The 9,236-nt window shown below is 45.5% G+C and overlaps 1 protein-coding gene across 4 annotated transcripts in view; it reads right to left on the reverse strand.

The window, feature by feature from the left end:
* LOC116988133 overlaps positions 1–2,000 on the reverse strand; it is a 28,062-nt gene extending 26,062 nt beyond the window's left edge. The window contains exon 1 of one of the 4 annotated variants that reach the window (XM_033044645.1): positions 1,677–2,000. The gene's annotated coding sequence lies outside the window, so the exon portion shown is untranslated. Of the gene's footprint in view, positions 1–1,586; positions 1,607–1,676 lie in introns of those variants that run through there. The other 3 variants (XM_033044644.1, XM_033044641.1, XM_033044642.1) reach the window with 3 other exon arrangements.
* Between the last annotated feature and the right edge of the window lie 7,236 nt (positions 2,001–9,236).

The following is a 9,236-nucleotide window of genomic DNA, read 5'->3' on the forward strand; positions in this document are numbered from 1 at the left end:
CTTGTACTCGCTAGATTTTAGAAGACTGAGGGGGAGATCTTATAGAAACTTTGTATTGGACTGGCTAGTTCCCGATGTTGGGGAAGTCCAGAACAAGGGGTCACAGTTTAAGGATAAGGGGGAAATCTTTTAGGACCGAGATGAGAAAAACATTTTTCACACAGCGAGTGGTGAATCTGTGGAATTCTCTGCCACAGAAGGTAGTTGAGGCCAGTTCATTGGCTATATTTAAGAGGTAGTTAGATGTGGCCCTTGTGGCTAAAGGGATCAGGGGGTATGGAGAGAAGGCAGGTACAGGTTACTGAGTTGGATGATCAGCCATGATCATATTGAATGACGGTGCAGGCTCGAAGGGCCGAATGGCCTACTCCTGCACCTATTTTCTATGTTTCTATGAACTCAGAGGGCCAGTCAACATCTGTGGGGGGAATGGACAGGTGATAGTTCGGGTCAGGACTCTCCTTCAGACCGAAATGAACTTTCACTTCAGATAGACACAGAATGCTGGAGTAACTCAGCGGGACAGGAGAGAAGCGAACGGGTGCCGTTTCGGGTCGAGACCCTTTGAGTCTGAAGAAGTGTCTCGACCCGAAACGTCACCCATCCCTCCTATCGAGAGATGCCGCCTGGCAACGCTGAGTTCCTCCAGCACTTTGTGATGAGTGTAGAGATCTGGCGCAGTTTCACCTAAAGCCGAGGTCAGGACGATATTCAGGAGTCTCCAGCCGGCTACACACACCACGGACACACACACACACACACACACACACCACAGACACACACACACACACACACACACACCACACACACACACACACACACCACAGACACACACACACCACAGACACACACACACACACCACAGACACACACACACACACACACACACCACGGACACACACACACACACACACACCACGGACACACACACACACACCACAGACACACACACCACAGACACACACACACCACAGACACACACACACACACCACAGACACACACACACACACACACACACCACAGACACACACACCACAGACACACACACACACACACCAGACACACACACACACCACACACACACACACCACAGACACACACACACCACACACACACACACCACAGACACACACACACACACACCAGACACACACACACACCACACACACACACACCACACACACACACACCACAGACACACACATCACACACACACACCACAGACACACACACACACACACACCACAGACACACACACACACACATCACACACACACACCACAGACACACACACACACACCACAGACACACACACACACCACAGACACACACACACACTCACCACAGACATACACACACACACCACAGACACAGACACACACACACACCACAGACACAGACACACACACACACACACACACACACACCGGACACACACACACACCACAGACACACACACCACAGACACACACCACGGACACACACACACACACCACACACACACACACACCACAGACACACACACCACACACACACACACACACACCACGGACACACACACACACACCACAGGCGTCTGTTTCACCTGTGAAACTGCTACAGTCGCCTCTGCCGTGAGCCCGTCATAACCACAACAAAGTGGCTTATATTCTGCAAAAAAAGCGTGCCTACTAACCGTCACCAGGCAGATGATGTATCCTGTGCCTTGTTCAATCCCCGCCGACCATATTCATCCTGACCGATCGCACTTCGCCTTCTCATTAAACCCGGTGCAGGGGGGAAACCACTGGTTTAAACACTTCGCCCAGTCGCCTGCGGTTTCTGTTTCTGTTTGGAGACTCGGGAGCAAGCAATAACTGTGGGCGGAAAACAACGCATTCTCTGCATCAGAGTAGTCCTTAACCAACGTTGGAGACTGCGTCAATTGTCTTAGTTTACACAAAGTGCTGGAGTGACCCAACAGGTCAGGCAGCATCTCTGGAGAAAAGGAGGAGGTGACGTTTTGGGTGGAGACTCTTCACCACGCACAGGGTCTCTGAAGAGGGGTCTCGACCCCAAACGTCACCTATTTATTTTCTCCAGAGATGCTGCCTGACCCGCTGTTACTCCAGCATGTTGGTGGTACACACTTCGGTGTAAATCGGCATCTGCAGTTCCATCTTACGCATAGTTAAAATGTTTTAACTTTTTGAATTATTAAAATGTATTTAAAAGAACGAATGACTTCACAGAGGCAAACATACACAAATAAACGCAAACACTCAATATCCTGTAGCTCAAATGGAAAGCTGCACTTTGTCCCAGCCGTCAGGCTCTTGTTGATTTAAGGTCTTGACATTTGGTCGCGGGAGTGGGTTGCAGTCTGCAGCTTATTTGCAGATAGTTCCATACGGACCGCTGAAAAATAACATGTTCCCACTGTGGAGGACTCCGGGGTTAGAGGAAAGATAGCTGAGTTTATAACTATAGAGTCAGACTGCACAGAAACAAGTCCTTCTGCCCGACTTGCCCATGCCGACCAAGATGTCCCATCTGTACTAGTTCCACTTGCCTGCATTTGGCCCGTATCCCTCTAAACCTATCCTATCCATGTAACTGTCCAATTTTGTTTGAAAGTTGTTTAAGTGCCTGCCTCAAGTCCCTCCTCCTCAGCTCGTTCCATACACCCACCACCCTTTGTGTAAATAAATCCCCTCAGGTTCCCATTAACGCCCCCCCTCCCCCCTCACCTTAAACCTACCTCCTTGATTCCCCTACTCCGGGTAAAAAAACTCTGTGAATTTACCCTCTCGATACCACTCGTGAATTTATACACCTCATTAAGATCAGCATCCTCCTGCGCTCCAAGGAATAAAGTCCTAGCCTGCTCAACATCTCCCTCAGGTCCTCGAATCCTGGCAAAATCCTCATAAATGTCCCCTGCGCCCTTTCCAGCTTGATAACATCTTTCCTATAACATGGTGACTAAAACTGAACACAATATTCTAAATGTAATCTCACCACTGTCTTGTGCAACTGTAACATGACCTCCCAACTTCTATAATACTCTGACAGGTAGATACAAAATGCTGGAGTAACTCAGCGGGACAGGCAGCATCTCTGGAGAGAAGGAATGGGCGACTTTTCAGTTTGAGACCCTTCTTCAGACTGATGTCAGGGGAGTGGGCAGGACAGAGATAGAATGTAGTTGGAGACAGTAAGACTGGTGGGAGAACTTGGAAGGGGGAGGGGATGGAGAGAGAGGGACAGCAAGGGCTATTTGAAGTTAGAGAAGTCAATGTTCATACCGCTGGGTGCAAGCTACCCAAGCAAAATATGAGCTGCTGTTCCTCACATTTGCGCTGGGCCTCACTCTGACAATGGAGGAGGACCAGGACAGAGAGGTCAGATTGGGAATGGGAAAATGTTCCCAATGTTGGGCGAGTCCAGAACCAGGGGCCACAGTCTTAGATTATAGGGGAGGTCATTTAAGACTGAGGTGAGAAAAAACTTTTTCACCCAGAGAGTTGTGAATTTATGGAATTCCCTGCCACAGAGGGCAGTGGAGGCCAAGTCACTGGATGGATTTAAGAGAGAGTTAGACAGAGCTCTAGGGGCTAGTGGAGTCAAGGGATAAGGGGAGAAGGCAGCCACGGGTTATTGATAGGGGGCGATCAGCCATGATCACAATGAATGGCGGTGCTGGCTCGAAGGGCCGAATGGCCTCCTGCACCTATTTTCTATGTTTCTATGTTTCTATGGGAGGGGGAGTTAAAGGAGTGAGCAACCGGGAGATCAGGTAGGTAAAGGTTTACTGAGCAGAGGTGTTCAGCGAAACGATCGCCGAGCCTGTGCTTGGTCTCACCGATGTAGAGATGTTGACACCTGGAGCAGCGGATACAGCAGATGAGGTTGGAGGAGGTGCAAGTGAACCTCTGCCTCACCTGGAAAGACTGTCGGGGTCCCTGGATAGAGTCAAGCAGGGGAGGTAAAGGGACAGGTATTGCATCTCCTGCGGTTGCGGGGAGGGGGTGGTTTGGGTGGGAAAATTCAAGTTGACCAGGGAGTGGCGGAGGGAACAGTCTCTGTGGAAAGCAGAAGGTGGGAGGTGAGAAGAGGTGGGAAGATGTGGCTAGTATTGGGATCCCGTTGGATCCTCGGGCAACTTGTTCCATACCCTCACCACCCTTTGTGTGAAAAAGTTACCCCTCAGATTCCTATTAAATCTTTTCCCTTTCATCTTAAACCTATGTCCCCTTGTCCTCGATTCACCTACTCTGGGCAAGAGACTGTGTGCTCCTTGATTCAGATAAAGTGCAAGATGCCTGCATCACAATCTCTCACGATACCTGGTCCACAGCAGAATCAAACCGCTGCATGTGGCAATAGATTACACAGCGACATACGTGTGGGAAGTAATAGATATGGGACTGGTCAACAGACTGGAGATGAGATATCATTTATGGCCTTAGGCAAACACAGACAAAGTAATACCATCCTTTATTTCAGGCAGGGCTTGTCACTATTCATTACAAGAGCGGGTTGGTAACACTACTGCTGACTAAATCCCAAAGGATGAAACTATCAGAATGTATCTGTGGATGTTTGCTTGCACCAGGTATATCTGTCTCTGCTGGAGTTGACTGCTGGGCAGTTCATGTGGAGACACATTCCCGTTTCATGCTGAGGACCTGAGGAGCGACACAGTGGCACAGCAGTAGAGTTACTGCCTCACAGCACCAGAGGCCCGGGTTCCAACTTCGCTATGGGTGCTGTCTGTACGGAGTTTGTACGTTCCCCATGACCACATGGGTTTTCTCCGGGTGCTCCTCCAGGGTTTCCTATCACATTCCAAAGATGAGCAGGTTGTCGGCCAGGAGTGTTTTATCGTCATTTATCCCAGACAGAACAAATAAATTCTTACTTGCAGCAGCACACCAGAATGTGTAAACATAATACTCTGTAAGTTTAGGGGTAGCATGAGAGGGAACTTATTTACTCAGAGAGTGGTAGCTGTGTGGAATGAGCTTCCAGTGGAAGTGGTGGAGGCAGGTTCGATTTTATCATTTAAAAATAAATTGGATAGTTATATGGACGGGAAAGGAATGGAGGGTTATGGTCTGAGTGCAGGTAGATGGGACTGGGGGAAAATAAGTGTCCGGCACGGACTTGTAGGGCCGAGATGGCCTGTTTCCGTGCTGTAATTGTTATATGGTTATATGGTTAATATAATAAACGAGAAAAAAGTTCAGTGTACATATACGAACTCGGTTGGCCAAAGGGCCTGTTTCCACGTTGTATCTCTAAAGCCTCCTATGTCGTATTCTCCAGACTATCTCTTTGACCTGTTCCAATAGTCATGCAGTTCTGCGATTGATCCTGCGGCACGGTGGCACAGCGGTAGAGTTGCTGCCTGGCAGCGCATGCAGCGCCGGAGACCCGGGTTCGATCCCAACTACGGGTGCTGTCTTTATGGAGCATGTGCATTCTCTCCATGACTGTGTGGGTTTTCTCTGAGATCTTTGGTTTCCTCCCATACTCCAAAGACGGACAGGTATGTATGTAAATTGGCTTGGTATAACTGTAAATTGTCCCTAGTGGGTGTAGGATAGTGTTAATATGGTCGGTGCAGACTCGATGGGCCGAAGGGCCTGTTTACATGCTTTATCTCTGAAACTAAAACTAAAACTAAACTGTTGAGCTTCTGTGGGAGCAAAGAGAAGCTCCCAGCAAAGTTATATTGTAAGGTGGGTCATAAAACCTTGACATTTAAACTGAAAGGAATATGTATCTTGATTTAAACAGTCATACAGCATTGGAAACAAACACTATCACTAAACGAGTACTATCACTAAACGAGTTTTACAAGGGAAAGTACAGGTTTGATTGCTATCTCCTGTTAGTGTCAATTCCAGAAATGGCAAATCAACAGGTATCATAAACTATGTGTTTACAGAACCTTTCTTGTCAATGTCGATGGAATGAGAGACGTAACCACTCCTGTGTTGCAATTGCCGGCACAGTACATCTGTTTTTAGAACAAAGTTCCTTCCTATAATTGACATCAGGATAATTAGTATTATATAATAAGGCAAAACAGGTTAGCATCTTTATGGCGTAATGTTTATTGTAGACACCATTATACACCATTGCACAAGTTAAGATGATACTGTTAAACAAGTTCAGGCACTAAGATTTCCCAAGTTTCATTGCATTTCCCACACGAGTTGACCTTTTTTACATTCCTGGAATCAATTCATGTCATAATGGTTGCAAAGTTATTACTATGATGCATTGAAGTGGACATCAAGATATACTCACTGGCATGGATTTATATCAGCAATAAATGTTCACCATAGAGAAACATAATTCTCCTTGAAACCGAGTGGGTTTGTCCAGGTGCTCCAGTTTCTTCCCACACTCCAAAGACGTGCAGGTCTGTAGGTTAATTGGCTTCTGTAAATTGTCCTTAGTGAGCAGTATAAAACTAGAATACAGGTGATGGTCAGCACGGAATCAGTGGGCCGAAGGGCCTGTTTCCATGCAGTGTCTCTCAACTAAAAGTGTAACTGTGTCACTGATCAAAATGGTTAACTCATTTTAAAAAAAATTTTAATTGTGGAACATCAAAATTTAAAACAAAGAAAATTAACTCCTTTAACTCCATCAATAGTTAGTTAACAATGGTTAATGCAAAAGACTAGGTTTCAGGCAGAAAGAGTAAAATTAGGAATAGGAGTTTGAGAACCACTTTGTTCTGGTGAGCTTTGAGACTGAACAAGCTTTGGGTCATATTTACCAGATCACATACAAACTGCATAATTTCTGTCACTTCCATAGTCTCGTCATGTACTTCAACTTATATTATTCCACAACTTTATTACCTTTAAACTGTGCTCTTTCTTGGTTGACTCCACCTTAAAGACCAATATGGTTTTATCATAAATTCCGCTATCTTCATCCTTATCTTAATATCATCTGACTCACTCATTTTTGGCAATACCAAAACCTCTACAGAGATTGGACCCACCCATTTCCATGATGATTTCTGTTCAATGACCTCTCCCACTCTCTCCATCCCTCCCCCAACTAAGTCGCACCAGGTTCCCGTTCACACCTAGCAAACTGCTAACAATGGCCTGTTCCATTATCATTGTGACATTTTGTATATCGTTCATTCATAATAATAATACATTTTATTTAATGGCGCCTTTCAAGACACTCAAGGTCACCTTACATCATATAATATCAGTATTAACATATAATAAGTGAAAAGTATTCATGCATATTCATGTATATGCTAATGAGTTGGTGTTGTATATAAGTAGGGAATGTTGGGTAATAAATCTCTCTTGTGATCCTGGCAGCCTGCGTGTAAGTTGTTATTCATTCTGCTGTCCGGAATATAACAAAATTGGCGACGAGGATGGGATAGAGTTTGTGGACTCATCCTTTAAATACAGTGCAGGGCTGTTTTGCAACACGCAGTATTGTTTAACAGTTTAAACAGTAAATACGGAGTTGTGTCGCAGTTGTTTGCGAGCTGGACATGAGAGACCTGCAGATCCGTCTATGCAGGGGACTGTAGTTTAAATCAGCAGCTGGATAAATTGGCGAATGTTTGTCAGGCTATCTCTATGTTGTGTCTACGTGGCACGATGTCGTCCTTGGGAGTGTATAACATTTTAGACTGAGTTTATTTGTCGAATTCCTCATGCTGAATAGTCTTCGTACAGCTAAGTTTTAGGTGAATTGCTACACCAGAACAGACTGGAATTCGGGTTTTTTTAACAGACTTTTTATTTAAATAAAAAGAGATAACACGATGGCAGCGTCCACGGGCTACATTGGAAACCTTGGCACTTTTGACAAGAGTAGAGAGTCGTTCAGTTCCTATATGGAGAGAGGAAACATGTTTTACACTGCAAACAATATATTGGAGATTAGTGGTGAAGGAGAGATTGTGACTGAAACAAATATGTCCGTTTGCGAACACATGAAAGCGATTCTGCTCACGGAGATCGGTCCTGAAGTGTACGGCACACTCGTGAATCTCCTTGCACCCTTAAAGGCAAAAGACTTGCCATTCAATTACATTATAAAGAAGTTGGAGGAGCACTTCAACCCAAAGCCTCTGGAAATTGCAGAAAGCTATAAAAAACTAGAAACCAGAAGCAGAATGAGACAATCAATGAGCACATTGTTGCCTTGAAAAACTTAGGTTTACACTGTAACTTTGGAACCTTTCTTGGACGAACACTACGCGACAGATTTGTTTGTGGTCTAGTGGATGAACGAATTCAGTCCAAACTGATGAACACTCCAGATCTCACATTCGAGAAAGTATGCAAGATCGCTACCACAATAGAGATGGCATCAAAGAATGCTCGCGAGTTTCGCCCACCATGGACTACAGTGGCCGTTTACAGTCACAAGGCAGTGCCTATGGCCAAACCAAGAGGCGCTAAACCAAAACCAAAGTATGGCGGGGAGCCGAGTCCAGCCAGTTGTTATCGTTGCAACGGTAATCACTCATCACAATTTTGTTAGTTCAAAATGACCAAGTGCTATAACTGCCAGAAGAAAGGCCATATCGCCTCAGCATGTCGGGCCAAGCTTAAAACAGGAAACCAACAATCTGCGGGAATCAAGCAACAACACCGGAGAGGAGTTCACAACTTGGAGGTGAACCCAGATGTAAATGAACTTGGGTTGTACACCATTTATGCAACCAACATCGATAAGCCTTCAACTAGCTAAGGCAAGGATTTTCGAACTAAACTATTGATTAATGAACAGTTAATCGATATGTGTATTGACACAGCAGCAGATTGTTCGGTCATGAGCAGAGACCTGTACGAACCAAAGTTCCCACAGATATCATTGTTTGAGAGCAACGTCAAGCTGAGAACCTACTCGGGCGAAGTTTTGGAGACTTGTGGACAAATGAACTGTAAAGTTCAGCATAATGGTCAGTCAGTAACACTGCCCATCATAGTGGCCAGCTACAGAAATAAACCAACCCTCCTTGGAAAGGATTGGCTGAGTGGAATAGAATTAGACTGGAAGAACATTTTCAGCGTTAATTTGTCCAAATCACGTCTTGAAAACGTCATAAGCAAACACGCAAACATTTTTGCTGACAGTGACACGGGAATAACAGGGTACTCTGCACACATTCGACAAACAAGAAGTGACACCTGTGTATTGTCGACCAAGACCTGTACCATATGCACTAAAGCAACAACTGGAGGTA

The sequence above is a fragment of the Amblyraja radiata genome, chromosome 26 (assembly GCF_010909765.2).
Source record: "Amblyraja radiata isolate CabotCenter1 chromosome 26, sAmbRad1.1.pri, whole genome shotgun sequence".
NCBI lineage: Eukaryota > Metazoa > Chordata > Chondrichthyes > Rajiformes > Rajidae > Amblyraja > Amblyraja radiata.